The sequence below is a fragment of the Chiloscyllium plagiosum genome, chromosome 9, assembly GCF_004010195.1.
Source record: "Chiloscyllium plagiosum isolate BGI_BamShark_2017 chromosome 9, ASM401019v2, whole genome shotgun sequence".
In the NCBI taxonomy this organism is placed as follows: Eukaryota; Metazoa; Chordata; class Chondrichthyes; order Orectolobiformes; family Hemiscylliidae; genus Chiloscyllium; species Chiloscyllium plagiosum.
Genome location: NC_057718.1, coordinates 66,688,561 through 66,702,935, shown reverse-complemented (window position 1 = coordinate 66,702,935; position 14,375 = coordinate 66,688,561).

The window sequence follows — 14,375 nt, the reverse complement described above, 5'->3', positions numbered from 1 at the left end:
AAGTCTGTCTTGTTTATTTGTCCTGATTTCTGAAGCCTTTTCAATGTGGCTGTGACATGGTTTTTTTAGTTGTGGGGTCAGGTCTATCACCACCTGTTAGTAAGTATCAGTATCTGCAGGCAGTGAGTTCGCTTTTTCAATGTACTCCGTTCTGTTTAGAAAGATGCTCATGCACCTTTGTCTGCAGGTAGCATTACAGTATTTTTGTCTTTTTTGAGTCTTTCTAGGGCTTTCCTTTCCTGTGTGTTGAGTGTGTTTCTTTCCTTTTTCCTGCTTAGTGTTGGTGCCACTGGTCTCTCTGGTCTACTGGGTTTCTTCTGTGAGTCCGTTGTCCTTCAGTGTTGATTCTAATGCCACTAGAAAGTCCTTTTTGTCTGCATACCTGTAGTTGTAGTCTAACCCTCTTACCAGGACGGCTTTTTCTGTAGCTGTTAGTGGTTGGTCTGATAGGTTTTTTATCCAAGCCTCTGTGTTGTCTGCGTTGTTCTTTTTTGTGAGCTTGTCCAGTTTATTCCTGTAGGGGTAGTTTTTTCATTTTCTGTGTTTGCTGCAATTTGATGCTTATGGACCATTCTAGTGTGTCTGTCCATTTATGGTCTGTCACATTAGTATATAAAGTTTTCTCAAATCTTCTCAAAAATCGCAGAGACTGAGTATGGTCAGGTATTTTTACTTGGAGCAGAGAGGTGAGGTAAGGATCTGATTGAGGTCTATAATATTAAGAGGCCGTGGCTAGGGTAGATACAAAGCAGCTGTTCCCCTTTGTTGAAATGTCACGAACAAGGGCACAGCCTTGTAAAGTGAAAGGCTCTGGTTTGCAGTGGATTTGAGGAATGATTTTTTTTCACCCAGAAGGTAGTGGTGGTCTGCAATACACTGCCTGGCAGGGTTGAAATAGTAACCTCAACCTTTAGAAAGTACTGAATAAACATGTAAAGTTCATAATATTCAAAACCATGGGCTTAGTATATGTGCTCTTCAGCTGTAATAAATCAAAAAACACAGAACTATTCACCAACCGCCTACCTGTTTTTTCTACAATGTAACTCTTTAGCTCTTTGAAGTGAAACAAGTTGAAGGGACTCTGCTGCTAATTTTTATCACTCATGATGTTTGAGAAACTGATAACTCTGCTCTCTCTCACCTTTTTTTTTATAGAACTGCTGCCCTGCTCTCACAAATCTTCATGACGTTGCTGTTACTTATCTCTGTCTTGCTGTTTCAGGAACAAAGGCCCCATCATCTTTCGTGCTCAGTCTGCTTCACTGCAATGCTCACTCGCTGCACACTGCTCCCAATCCACTTAATACCGATGCTAACTACCTGCACACTTCTCTCAGTCTCATTCCACTCAGCTAATTTACTAACCTGATCTATAATTTCTCTCCAATTCCATAAATTTCAATTCCTAGGGGACTTTATCAAATGGTTCTGGAAGTGCACGACAATAACATACACAGACATTTCCCTGTCCGTGTTTTTTTTAACTTTCATTATATCCTGAATTACCATTGAAGTGATTTTATCCTTTTTCATTCAGGCCACTCCATCCCCTCCAACAATTTTCCTTATCCTTCCTAAGGAACCAAAAACTGTCAAATTTGGTTTCCATTCCTAAATGTTTGGCAACTATGTGCAAATACTTCCAAATATATAAAAATGGAAAATCAGAGCAAGAGTAGGCCATTTGAACCTGCTTCACTATTCACTATGCTCATGGCCTATCATTCCAGTTCTCATTTTCTTCCTTTGACTCCTTTAGCTCTATGCTAAATTTATCCAGTTTTTCTTGAAAACATTCAATATTTTTTGCCTCAACTGCTTTCTGTGGTAGAGAATTCGACAGGTTCATCATCTTTGAATGAAGAAATTTCTCCTCAACTCAGACCTAAATGACCTACCCCACATCCTTAAACTGTGACTCCGGGTTCTGGACTCCATAATCTTTGGGAACTTCCTTCCTGTGTTTACTCTGTCTAGTCCTGTTAAAATTTTGTACACTTCTATAACATCTCCCCTCATTCTTCTAAACTCCAATGAATACAATCTTAACCAAGATTTGGAGATGCTGGTGTTGGACTGGGGTGTACAAAGTTAAAAATCACCCAAAACCAGGTTATAGTCCAACAGGTTTAATTGGAAGCACACTAGCTTTCGGAGCGTCGCTCCTTCATCAGGTGGTAGTGGCCGCTACCACCTGATGAAGGAGCGACGCTCCGAAAGCTAGTGTGCTTCCAATTAAACCTGTTGGACTATAACCTGGCGTTGTCTAGTCTTAACCAATGCAGTTTATATTTGTACTTCAGTTCTGCCATCGTAGGAACCAGTATAGTATACGTTCATCGCATTTTCTCCAAAGCCAGAATATCATTCCAAGTATGGTCTCACCATGATTCCTGAAGAAGGGCTTATGCCCGAAACATCGATTCTCCTGTTCCCTGGATGCTGCCTGACCTGCTGCGCTGTTCCAGCAACACATTTTTCAGCTCTGATCTCCAGCATCTGCAGACCTCACTTTCTCCTCACCAAGGTCCTGTACAGTTGCAGGAAGATATCCCTGCTCCTATACTTGAATCCTATCTCTACGAAGGCCAACATACCATTTGCCTCCTGTTGTATGCAAGCTTACTCTCAGTGACTTGTGTACGTATCATCCAGGTTTTGTTGCAATCTGTCGCATTTCAGATAATAATCTCTCTTCCTGTTTTTGATACCAAAGTGAATAACTTCACAGTATACTTCACATTATACTTCATCTGCCATGCATTTGCCTACTCACTCAACCTATCTAAATCACACTGAAACATTTCTGCATCTTCCTCACAGTTTACCCACTAAGTTTGTGTCGTTTGCAAATTTGGAGATATTCTATTTAGTTTCCTCATCTAAATCATGAATGTACATTGTGAATAGCTGGGGTCCAAATACTGATCTTTGTAGCACCTCCCTAGTTATTGCTGGTCACTCAGAAAAAGACCATTTACTACTACTCGTTGTTTCCTGTCCACCAACCATTCTCTATTCATTTCCATAAACTACCCCCAATCCCATGCACTTTAATTTTACATGTTTAAATGGGACTTTTGCTTACTGTTATATGGGACCTTACTGAAAGTTCAAATAAAGTTCCAGTAGCATTAGCATTATTTCCCTATTGTAAATCCATCCTGACTGTGACTGGCCCTGTCATTGTTTTCCAAGTGTTTTGCAATTAAATCTTTTATAATGGATACTGGCATCTTCCCTACTACCATTGTCAGGCTAGACTTAAATGTAAATTAAAGTTATAATTGAATTTGTGCCAAGAATTGATTTAGTTTGTCCCTTTTCCTTATCCCAACCTATACTTGACTCTCTTTTGTTATTTTGTGAACTATCATTTGTATTTTTTTCCATCTGAGCACTCCCACTCCCCCACATCACCTCGCAATATTTACTGGTTTCAGGTCATTGTGACTGCTCAATTTGCCCTGGTCAGAGCCAGTTTAGGTGAAGCCCATTTCTATGATATATTATTCCTCTTCCAGTGTCCCATAGACTGGAATTATACTCAGCCACACCACTCCTGAACACATGTTTATCTCCATATAAATTTGCATATGGCACAGTTGATAATCCAAGGATGGTAATCCTTGAGGTCCTGCGATTTTTAGTTCCTACAATTACCATATCATGTCTCCTTCTCCTCCTCTCCCTCCTCCCTTTGGACTATATCTCTTGCCATGGTTTGCAGTCTGGTTACCTTCTAACAGACTTTTTTCAAGTACATGGTTCAGATACGATATGATAACTTTGCATGGTTTCTCATTCTCTATCTTACTTGGGTTCACCTAACTGTGCACTTTTATTTACACAAACCTATATGGAACCTGTCCCTGGTACAAGGTGTGACCAATACATGGAATAAATGATACCCTTCCTTCATATGCCCTTCTCTCCAACTCGCACATCAACTCAGTGATTTTGAATTTGCGAGGTTCAAGATGGAGACTTCTAATGCAGATTTCATTGTCTACCAGCTCCTATATACTGTACTCCAAAATAGAAACTGTGCTGATTTTTTTTACTTTTACCTTAGGATAAGTGAATAATACTATTTTATCTAGTTATTAAAATACTGTAAATGTGCTTCTCTTCCTTCACAGTAGCTTACACGTTTAGGGGTTTTACATGTTTTACATCTTTAAAAACCTGCTGCCTCAGCTTCCAATAATTTAGTTTTTTTTTAAATTCTGTATTTAACCAATATTTGCTCAGAAGAAAACATGTTGCACATACTGCAAGTGTAAAAAAATTGGCTTCAGAAGGCAATTTAAAAAGGCAAACCAAGCACCCAGGGTTCATTTCTAGATGGATAGAACTGAAAAGCAGAGAAGTTATGGTAAATTTTGTTACAGCAGACTTTGATGACTAGTCAGTTCTGGCATTCACATGATTAAAAGGATAGTTATTGAGGAATTGTAGGAGATGTAGAAAGGATTCACAAGGAACAGTAAAATGTTTCCACTTGTAAGGGAATTCAAATCTAGAAGCAATACATATTAGACAGTTACCAATAAATTTAATTTTCAGGAGAAACATCATTACTGAGGCAAGTGGTAAGAATTTGGGGCATATAAGCACATAGGGTGATGACAATTCAGCAGAATCTAAGGTTAACTCTATTTCTGTTTTCGTGATGCTGCCTTTTGGATATTTCCAGCATTTTCTATGCTTCTTTAGATTTATAGTATCTGCACTATTCTGATTTATGCCACCACATAGAGTAGTTGAGGTATTTAGATGCATTGAAGAGTTAGTACATGAAAAAAGAGGAAACTACATTCCTTCTAATTTCTCCATAAAAGGGCCTCCAGGGTCCATGCATGGTAATGGCTGAAGAAACTGGAAGTGAATGTGTCACAGGAATAACTCCCAGATCAGCATGCATAAATCCTGGGAATGGCCACATAGCCACACAGTTCAGAGACAACATTGGTGAGGAATGCCCATAGTGTTAGATGAAGTCTTGTGTGGAACTTAAGCAACAGATTAGTTGGCTTAAATAACGTATTTTCTCTGTTATATACTTGATGAAACTCAACCAACTCAGGTATGGCAAAAAAATTATTGCATCAAGTAATTCTTTTGCACAGAAAACAATCAAATTTCTTGCAAATTATATTTTAAGCATGATACATTGCTTTTTTCCCCCTTTAGTTACCTTTACCTTGTACTAACATCCAAAAACTACTTGCAGTGAGTTGCAACTGATACATATCAAGAGTGTTTACATGGGTCATCCATAATATAAATTGAATGTCATACATTCAGTCATATAATTCATTCACAGTATGTTTCCCATTTAATGCAGAGAAGACCAGAATATGTTAATTTTCATAATTGTAGAAACAGGATTCATCAGTAAATGATCCAATTTTGTATCGAAGAAGTGACCGCAAGCTGATGGCAGCTGAGTGCAGTGATGTGCTCGACCTCTTTGCGCAATTGAATGCCAATCTGTGGTATGAACATACAAATTAGAATGCTAACAGTATGGGAAGTAAAAGATGCCTTGCCCTGAATTGCCTCTAACCTTTCATTTTCATTAGGGCCAACATTGGTGTGTTCTTCTGTGGACCTAATGACCTCTCGCATGTTCTTCACACAATGTGCAATCTTTACTCATCTGCTAATCCCCAAGGTGTTCAGTTCCACTACAACAAAGAAAATATGTAAAATCTGTGCAACTTCTAGAAATGCCAGGGGGTGAATTGTAATGCATAGGGTGTAATCATTTTATTCCTGCAGTTGTATTGTTTGCAACAACTAGCAACAAAAGTAACAATATATAGTAATCAAGAATATTTTATGCATACTGCTTTACAATGGATTGTGTATGCAATGTGAGCATGCAATGATTTTTTTCATATCCCAATACACTAATATTTTCTTTTACTTCAGTGTTAACGCTTTCTTGTTTTAAAAAAGAACATTTTGATGAAGGCAGAGATTTCTAAAGTTTATACCTGTCTGACAAAAGTGATTTCATCTGCCTCACTAGGATAGTGAACTGGAACTACAAAAAAAAACGTTAAGGGCAGTTCAATGATCCCTGTTCAGTGTTTGCTCAGGTGAACCTTTCGGTTTGTCAGTGCACTGCTCTTTCATCTTCCTTTTCTAGGTACTTTCACTTGTTTGCAGGAGGTACAGGTCAGCTGGTTCACATTTATAAAGTTTTGATTTAATTGCTAAAATGTCATAACATACAACAGTTGATGTGGGAAAAATTGACTGTTTGTCTTCAGGTGTGAGGATAGCTCTCTCCCTTTTGAAGATCTGATGGCTTCTTGCAAACATTTACACCCGTAAACTGTGTAGCTATTTGGGAACCAATCACATAATTATAGGTAGGCAGAGGACCTTTGTTATTGATAATCAGTCACCATTCACAGACTAATCAGCTACTCGTTGCTGGCCAAATCTCCAGCTGTAAGCAGGCCCTTGGCCTCAGCCAATATAAGACACTTGGACAAATAAATGCAGGAATTGTAATTGTACTTCTCATGGAATAGCGGGAGAACTAGCCATTTGGATACAGAGGGTAAAAACAATGACTGCAAATGCTGGAAACCAGATTCTGGATTAGTGGTGCTGGAAGCTCACAGCAGTTCAGGGAGCTTCCAAGGAGCAGTAAAATCAACATTTCGGGCAAAAGCCCTTCATCAGGAATACAGGCAGAGAGCCTGAAGGGTGAAGAGATAAGCTAGAGGAGGTTGGGGTGGGGAGAAAGTAGCATAGAGTACAATAGGTGAGTGGAGGAGGGGATGAAGGGGATAGGTCAGGGAGGAAGGTGGAGTGGATAGGTGGAAAAGAAGATAGGCAGGTTGGACAAGTCATGGGGACAGTGCTGAGCTGGAAGTTTGGAACTAGGGTGAGGTGGGGGAAGGGGAAATGAGGAAACTGTTGAAGTCCACATTGATGCCCTGGGGTTGAAGTGTTTTGAGGCAGAAGATGAGGCATTCTTCCTCCAGGCGTCTGGTGGTGAGGGAGCCGCGGTGAAGGAGGCCCAGGACCTCCATATCCTCGGCAGAATGCGAGGGGGAGTTGAAATATTGGGCCACAAGGCGGTGTGGTTGATTGGTGCGGGTGTCCTGGAGATGTTCCCTAAAGCACTCTGCTAGGAGGCGTCCAGTCTCTCCAATGTAGAGGAGACTGCATCGTGAGCAACGGATACAATAAATGATATTCGTGGATGTGCAGGTAAAACTTTGATGGATGTGAGGGAGGAGGTGTGGGCACAGGTTTTGCAATTCCTGCAGTGGCAGGGGAAGGTGCCAGGACGGGAGGGAGGACGTGGACCTGACCAGACAGTCACAGAGGGAACGGTCTTTGCAGAAGGTGGAAAGGAGTGGGAAGGGAAATATCCCCAACTATTCTGAGAAGAATTTAATGAGTTAATGACACGATAAGCTGTGTCTTCAAATAGATGGTTCATGCCAAATATAACAAGGGAACAAAGAAGTTACTTCTGACCAATCACCTCTCCACATCTGACACCTTCCCTTGCCCCCACAGAAGGTGCAAAACTTGCGGCCACATCTCCCCCCTCTCTCTGTCCAAAGCCCAAAAGGGTCATTCCACACCTATCAGAGATTTACTTGCATAACCTCGAAACTCATTTGCTCTTGATGTGGTCTCCGATACATTGGAGAGACTGAGCATAAACTCGTGAAACGGTTCAGAGAACATCCTTGTTCCGCATATACCAACAACTCCAGCTTCTGCAGCCATTCATTTCAACTCCCCCACCCACTCCCCCATGACATGTCCATTCTGGGTCTCCTCCACTGTCTAAAAATGGCTTTTTGCAAACTGGAGGAGAACACATCAGCTTCCACCTCGAGAGCCGATAACCACACGGTCCCAACATTGAATTCACCAGTTTTCAAGTCACCCCTTCCTCCACCACATCCTAGATCCAACCCTCCGACTTGGCTCCACCCTCCTGATTTTGGATTAGTGGTGCTGGAAGAGCACAGCAGTTCAAGCAGCATCCAAGGAGCAGCAGAATCGACGTTTCGGGCAAAAGCCCTTCATCAGGAATCCACCCTCCTGACCTGACCTACTAGTCCATCTTCCTTCCCACCTATCTGCTCCACACTTCCCACCAACCTATCAAAATCATGTCCTACCTTCACCCACCTATCACCATCCCAACTACCTTTCCCCTAGCCCTACCCTCTCGTCCCATTTCTTTTTCAGCCTCCTTCCCCCTTCCCAGTGCTGATGAAGGGTTAAGCCCAAATTTAGCTGATGGGACAGGAATCCTAAAATCTCTGTGAGTTAAGGAGATTAACAAAAGTATGAACTAATGATTCGCATATTGGAGGGAACAGAATAGGTCTTGAGTTAGGGATGAAAAATTGTCTGAGGATAAAAAAACTGTTAAGTGTTACAACAGTACAAAATATTAGAGTGATGCAAAACATCATCTGGATGTGAACCTTATACAATAGAAAAGGTGGTGGGAGACCTGTAAGGTCCGCGAAATTTCAAGTACTACTTGAGTAAATATAATCAGAATTGGATGTGTAGGTAAAGGAGCATACTGTATCACAATACTTTAAAAGAATATCATCATAACTTGTCATGTTCCGTCTCTGATTTGACATTTTGCATTCACTCTCAAATGCTCATGCACATAAGAACAATTGAACTGTTTAACATCAGGAAGAGAAAATCTGTGACTTTTCATATGACTGACTTGCCTAGACCGATGGTTATGTCTTCTTGGGAAGAAATAAAAGGGATTTTGAGAAAGGCACGCAGGTTACACATTAAGATTAAGCAGAACAATCAGAGAACTGAGATAGAGATTAAGACAGTGAGGAACATACTTGCTGGGCTAACGTCAGAAATTTGGGAAATAATACACACAGAGCCACGTGAGTTTGTATTGTTTCAGATCTTGTTATTATTTTGGATCCATCTTGTTTTTGTTACTACCTCGTTTTGCTGTTAGCAGTAGTTGAAAATGGAATCACTTCTGTTAAGACATGATAATATTAAAACTATGATAGGTACCCCATCGTGTTATTTCACATCAATTGTTTATTGTCATTTTTTTGGCATGCTTATTACCCTATTTTGTTTTGTGATTTATTTACAAATCATTATTCTGTAATTCATTTATTGATTATAGATTTGCATATATCTGTACTGCATAGTGAAATGGTGCATTTTAAATTGTGCATGGTGTACCAACTCAACTTGGATATAAACCAATGTAGTGGAAGATAGTTAATTACATTAGTGTTTGTTGATCATATTAAAAATAATGAACAAAAAGGAGTGACTGTGATACTGTCAACTTCAGAACTCTAACAACTGTTCATGGATTAAAAGAAAGCAGCAATAATTCTGTCTGGAATAAATTGTTATGGGACAAGGACAACTTTTTTACAGGGACTCAAAGCAATTATTCATGCCTGGGAAAAGAAGGAGTCAAAGTTACATCATCAAAACTATTTTAACAACTCATTGATAACTGGCTGTCTTATGCTCCAAAGACAAATGATTGAAAAATCTAAGGAGTTAATGACAGGAAAAGCTGTGTTTTCAAGGAACATAGACTGCAGACTTGCAATATTGTGGATGAAAGAATGAAAGGGTAATTAATAATGTCACACCACAAGCTTGAAAGACAGAACATTGTGTAAGAATCCAACTTCAGGAATCCTCAGCAGCGGAACTGAAGAACTACACTGCACAAGGATCAAACCCTGGATATCTAGGGACAGTCACTGTTTTTTGGAATCATAGCTAGAGTCCACTTTAATTTGGTAATAGCCAAGTTGGGCTGTGAGGCTTAACCTGCTTACTTGAGAGGTCTCATTTTGATTGCTAGATGCAATAAAGTTTAAATAATTGTTTCACTATTTGAATGTCTGAAAGATTTCTTAACAAGTATCCAAATTAAAAACAGCTTGTGGTAATTTAACACAACATCGCAATCAATTTTAACATGTGTGATAACAATTGACTCACGGTTAGAGTTTCAGCTTCTCAGAGAAAGCTCTCAGCTGGTCAAACAGCTGGCAACTCTTGCATTCAAGCAGTGTTACTAGAAGTGGCGTGTATTAGGACTGCAACAGTATCTGCGCTACCACCATCCCAACTTGAAAGTAAGAGCCCAGACTGTGAGGTGACAATGACCATGCTGGCAGATCCTTTGAGGGGAGGAAAGGAGGATATTTGGGGACTGTAGAGGCTGCCAGGTCAAAAGGAGGAAACACTTTGGAGGAGTTTCACCCAATGATGCCCAACAAGGAAACACCTCCAAAGTCCCCTGATCAAACTATTGCTTTTCTTCATATTGGAATGGCTTGTTTCGGGATGCAGCAGTTTCTGGATCACGTCTTCAGTAATATTGCCAGAATGTTATCAGCATCCATGGAGTTTGCAGTATCCAGTGCTTTCAGCTGTATCAAATTATCTGAAGGAAGGCATTTGTGATGCTTGGGATGGGGACCTCCAAGGAGGAGGTTGAGACGGACCATCCCCTTGGCACTTATAACTGAAGACTGCATCTCTGCATGGGCCTCTCCAGTGATAGCAGCAGGAGGCCCTTAAGTAGGAATGGTGGCTCAGTGGTTAACCTCACAGGTCCAGGAACCCAGTTTTGATTCCAGCCTTGGGTGGCTGTCTATGTAGAGTTTGCACAGTCTCCTCGTGTCTGCGTGGGTTTCCTCTAGATGCTCCGGTTTCCTCCCACAATCCAAAGATGTGCAGGTTAGGTGAATTGGCCATGCTATCAGTATTTACTGTGGAAAAGGACATGGAAGATATAGGATGTAGGGAAATAGATGGTGACATCTTGAAAAATGTCCATATTACAGAGGAGGAAGTGCTGGATGTCTTGAAATGCAGACAAGTGGATACATCCCCAGGACCTGATCAGCTGTACCCTAGAACTCTCTGGGAAGCTAGGGAAGTGATTGCTGGGCCTCTTACTGAAATATTTCTATCATCGATAGTCACAGGTGAGGTGCCGGAAGACTAGAGGTTGGCTAACGTGCTGCCACTGTTTAAGAAGGGTGATAAGGACAAGCCAGGGAACTGACTAGACCAGTGAGCCTGACATCGGTTGTGGGCAAGTTGTTGGAGAGAAACCTGAGAGACAGGATGTATATGCATTTGGAAAGGCAAGGACTGATTAAGGATAGTCAACATGGCTTTGTGCATGAGAAATCATGTCTCACAAACTTGATTGAGTTCATTGAAGAAGTAAGAGAAAGGATTGATGAGGGCAGAGCAGTGGACGTGATCTATATGGACTTCAGTAAGGCGTTTAACAAGGTTCCCCATAGGAGACTGGTTAGCAAGGATAGATCTCACGGAATACATGGATACAGAACTGACTCAAAGGTAGAAGACAGAGGGTGGTGGTGGAGGGTTGTTTTTCAGACTGGTGGCCTGTGACCAGTGGAGTGCCACAAGGATCTGTGCTGGGTCCACTACTTTTCGTCATTTATATAAATGATTTGGATGTGAGCATAAGAAGTATAGTTAGTAAGTTTGCAGATGACACTAAAGTTGGAGGTGTAGCGGACAGCGAAGAAGATTACTGCAGATTACAACGGGATCTTGATCAGATGGGCCAATGGGCTGAGAAGTGGCAGATGGAGTTTAATTTAGATAAATGTGAGATGCTGCATTTTGGGAAAGCAAATCTTAGGAGGACTTTATACACTTAATGATAAGGTCCTATGGGAGTGTTGCTGAACAAAGAGACCTTGGAGTGCAGGTTCATAGCTCCCTTGAAAGTGGAGTCGTGGATAGTGAAGAAGGCATTTGGCATGCTTTCCTTTATTGGTCAGAGTATTGAGTACAGGAGTTGGGAGGTCATGTTGCAGCTATACAGGATGCTAGTACAATTGCAACATTTAAAAGGCATTTGGATGGGTATATGAATGGGAAGGATTTAGAGAGATATGGGTCAGGTGCTGGCAGATGGGACCTCTTTGGGTTGGGATATCAGGTTGGCATGGACGGGTCGGACTGAAGGGTCCGTTTCCGTGTTGTACATCTCTATGACTCTATATTGCCCATCGTGTTGAGGGATGTGTAGGTTAGGTGCATTAGTCAGAGGTAAATATCGAGTAATGGGGAGTGGGTCTGGATGGGTTACTCTTCGGAGGGTCAGCATGGACTCGTTGGGCCAAATGGCCTGTTTCCACACTGTAGAGATTCTACGATCTAGTGATGGCCATGTTTCTGTTAGTATGGGACACATTTCACAATCACCCCACCTATCATACCACTGACAGAAAAGTGTACAATTTTGGTTTCAATGTGTGCTGAAGACCCTGAAGGTTAAACAGCACCAAAGGCAGTATACAAATGCCAGACAGTCTTGTCCAGTACTTGCAGTGGTGTGTTCTGTACTCCTCTGTACAAGTACAAGTGTAACTATCAGCTGGCAGTTGGACAGATGATTCTATGACACTTGCCAAAAGTTTTGAAAAAGAAGGAATTTTATCAAATGCATTTTCTCTTTTGGCAAGCACACAAATGTAATTATTTGTATCTATTTCCCCTGCATTTGTAAGCAAGATATAAGAGTGAATAGTAGGCTTTGTTTCACAGTCAAGTAATTGACACTGTATTTGACTGAATCTGCCAGAATGGACCTTTGCTGGCAATTTTTTTTGCACGACCAAAATGAATTGGTGATGACATTTTTATAAGATTCAGCGATCATTCCGAATTCTCAGATCTAATATTGGTGACCTTTCCCTTATTTACATTCCTCTTGCTGATAAAAACAAGTGTACAGGAGTAGGTTATTTAGCCCCTCAAGCTTGTTCCACCATGCAATTAAATCAAGGATCATGGTTAATGCCAATTATTCACATTAAGACCAGCGATTTTCACCTCTGTTAAACTGTCCACATCCAACCATAGGTCTTCTGCTATTGAAATCTTTATTCATGTTAACTCTAAACTTGGTTATTCTAATGCACTCCTGAATGATGGTGAACAATTAACGTAACAGTAGAAGAATGCTCCACTATATCGCACCTCAATTCCAGATATCCATGTAATGCTGTGGGCATTCAGCACGGCAGAATTATACTCAGCTACAATCTGTAACTTCACATCATGGCCTCTTCGCACTTTACAATTACCATCAAGCAATGGAACTCAACCCAGTACAACTGAGAGAGCAGGAGGTAACAGCAATACCAGCATATCTAAAAATGAAGTGTCAACCTGGTGGAGCTACAACACTTGCATGCCAAACAGGAAAACAGCATGCAATAGACAGGAGCAAACAATCCCACAACCAACGAATCAGTTTTAAACTCTGCAGTCCTGTCACATCCAATCTTGAAAGATTGTGTACATTTGAAAAATTAACCGATGGAAGAGGGTCCACAACTATCTCCATCTTCAGAAATGGGGAAGACAAGCTCATCAGTGCATAAGACCAAACTGAAGCATTTGTTTACATCAGATAAAGGTGTCAAATGGTTGATTCATCTCAACCTCCTCCTGAGGTCACCATCTCTAGCGTCACAGATGTCAGTCTTCAGCTGATTTGATTCACCATATGATATTAAGGAATAACAGAATGTATTGAATTCTACAAAGGCTACAATCCAAAACAAAATTTGTCACTAATACAGAAGACATGTGCTTCAGAAGTTGTCACACATTTTGCACTGCTGTTCCAGTAACCTACAAGAAAATTGTTTTGGTATCTCCTGTTCACAAGTGCAGGACAAATCCACCTGGCCAATTAGCCTGTTGTCAATCTGGTCTCATCATCAGAGAACACCTCTGGGACACCCGCACCAACCAACCCATCTGCCCCGTGGCTGAACACTTTAACTCCCCCTCCCACTCCGCCAAGGACATGCAGGTCCTTGGCCTCCTCCATTGCCAAACCATGGCAACATGATGCTTGGAGGAAGAGCGCCTCATCTTCCGCCTAGGAACCCTCCAACCACAAGGGATGAATGCAGATTTCTCCAGCTTCCTCATTTCCTCTCCCCCCACCTTATCTCAGTCCCAACCCTCGGACTCAGCACCGCCTTCTTGACCTGCAATCTTCTTCCCGACCTCTCCCCCAAGTCCCTCCTCCCTACATTTTATCTTAGCCTGCTTGGCACACCTTCGTCATTCCTGAAGAAGGGCTTATGCCCAAAACGTCGATTCCCCTGCTCCTTGGATGCTGCGCTTTTCCAGCAACACATTTTTCAGCTCTGATCTCCAGCATCTGCAGTCCTCACTTTCTCATCATTAGTAAGGTGATGGAAGTAGATGCTGAATCTGTGACCAAAATAGCATTTGCTCACCAACATGTTTAGTGATGCTCAATTAGGGTT